Below are 2,500 nucleotides of genomic sequence, written 5' to 3'. Positions count from 1 at the left end.
CGCTCCATAGCTCAAAGACCACCTGAAAGGGTCTCCTTCCCTCTCTCCCCCTCTGCCTCTCCCTGTCCTTCTCTCTCCTTCTCTCTCTCCCTCTCCTTCCCTCTCCCTCTCTCCTTCTCTCTCTCTCCCTCTCTCTGTCCTCTCTCTCCTTCTCTCTCTCCTCTCCTTACCTCTCCCTCTCTCCTTCTCTCTCTCTCCCTCTCTCCCTCTCCCTGTCCTTCTCTCTCCTTCTCTCTCTCCCTCTCCTTCCCTCTCCCTCTCTCCTTCTCTCTCTCTCCCTCTCTCTGTCCCTCTCTCTCCTTCTCTCTCTCCCTCTCCTTACCTCTCCCTCTCTCCTTCTCTCTCTCTCTCCCCCTCTGCCTCTCCCTGTCCTTCTCTCTCCTTCTCTCTCTCCCTCTCCTTCCTCTCCCTCTCTCCTTCTCTCTCTCTCCCTCTCCCTGTCCCTCTCTCTCCTTCTCCCTCTCCCCCCTCCCTCTCTCTTCTGAGTGCATGAATTGATGGACGCTGAGCAATGATTGTTTGTTATCTTAGTTTTGATTTGTTTTTTGTTTCTGTGTGGGTGGTTTTTTGTGGGGTTTTGTATTTTATTATGTCTTGATTTGAGCTATATTGGGTTTCCTTTTTACTGGGGATGAATGAGAGAGTGAAGTCTCTCCCTCTCTCTCTCTCTCCCTCTATCTCTCCCTCTCTCCCCCTCCCCCCTTCTCTCCCTCTCTCTCCTCTATCCATCTATCCTGGAGCATGGAGGTTTCCTTTACATCTGTTTTTCTTCTTCCCCTAAATGGCTTAAATGGTTTTCCTCGAATACCCCCACCATACTACCCCCCCCCCCCCCAAAAAGTTACCCCTCTGCACCTCCTCCTATAGCCTACCTGAACAGGTTCTGTTACCCCTGCTTCTCACTCTCCCTTATTTTCTCTCTCCCCCTCTCTCTCTCCATTTCTTCCTCTCTCTCTTTCTCCATCTCTCTCTCTTTCTCCCTCATCCATCTATCCTGAGCATATAAGTTTCCTTTGCATCTGTTTCTCTTTTTTCCTTCAGGTGGTTTCGGTTTCTCCAAATAAATACCCCCTGTATCCAAATACCCCCTGTATCCAAATACCCCCTGTGTCCAAATACCCCCTGTGTCCAAATACCCCCTGTATCCAAATACCCCCTGTATCCAAATACCCCCTGTATCCAAATACCCCCTGTAAACCCCCCTACTCCTCCTCCTCTCACAGTCTCCATCCTCTCCCCATCCCTCAGTCCTGGGCCCGTTGGCTTCATAGTCAACCCTTACTCCTTCCTGTAAGCTGCCTCTCTCTTGACACTTGTTTTTCCTCTTTATTTCTCCACAGTTGTCTCTTGTTGCGAGACCCCATTTTGGCCCTGAACCTACGCTGTACTTTGTGAATGCTGACTGTGAAGGAGGGACACAGAGAAACAGAAAGACGGAGAGGGAGATACAAACAATTGTACAGTGACCTTTACCTTCTTATAAACGTACAATTATCAGATAGTTTTGTCTCCATGAATACGTGTGTCATCCCTCTTTCATTCGAAAAAAAAACCTCCCAGAGAAAGGCAATCTTCAGCAGCTTTGCACAGCAAAATGGAGGCATCATATGAAATCTGAACAGGACCGTGGCAGTCTCAGACGGAAGCCATGTTGGTTCGTAGACGACACACTGTGGCTTGTGGCAGACAAATAAAAAAGATTCAGTGACATTCATGACGACGACTAGGGACATACAGGAAAGACTCTCATAAAGGAAATGTGGGCTGAAAACATTCTCATATCAACAAAGCCAAGTCACACTTTTTTTGAGAAATAGTTACTCGAATGTTCTATGTATAAATGAACCTAATTTTTAATGAGGACGGCAAATAACACTATGAGGATTGCAGTGCCAGAAATGGTCAGTAGAGGGCAGTGAAGTAGCATTAGATGAGCAAAGCGAGTCAAGCTATATAGATAAATTACCTTATTGATCCCCAAAGGGAACTTGCAGTGTTGCAGCAGCAATTCACATAAATCACAAAACACATAACTCACACAAAATCACAAAACACACACAACCTACACAAAAACGGACATTTAGGTAGGTAAAAACACAGTATTAACAAATGTATGCATACAAACTACTGTACTAGCAGATTAAATGAATAGAATCACAACAATGGGGAACATGACATCATAATGGGAACAGCACACTCTCCCAGTTTCTCACAAGGGGTTGGAATGAATGGAAAAAAATATTGTAATCATTTACATTTTTGTATGTTCATTTTTTTTTTTTTTAAGATAAATAAATAAATGACCCTTGCCTCACTCCCACCCATCACAGGCCAGCCTGCCCTCCTAGAGATCAGGTGACCCTGGACCTCGATGTGGTTTAAGTTTGGACCTCATCAGAACTCTGAAGGCAGGAGTCTGTTTCCAAAGCCTCTCTGAACCTGTCTTGCATTGTGCGTTTAAAAAGAAAACAGGCTTGATCGTCCATTTTGTTGTTCCACC

This window comes from Clupea harengus, chromosome 23 (assembly GCF_900700415.2).
Source record: "Clupea harengus chromosome 23, Ch_v2.0.2, whole genome shotgun sequence".
Lineage (NCBI taxonomy): Eukaryota > Metazoa > Chordata > Actinopteri > Clupeiformes > Clupeidae > Clupea > Clupea harengus.
This window is presented reverse-complemented; position numbering follows the sequence as displayed.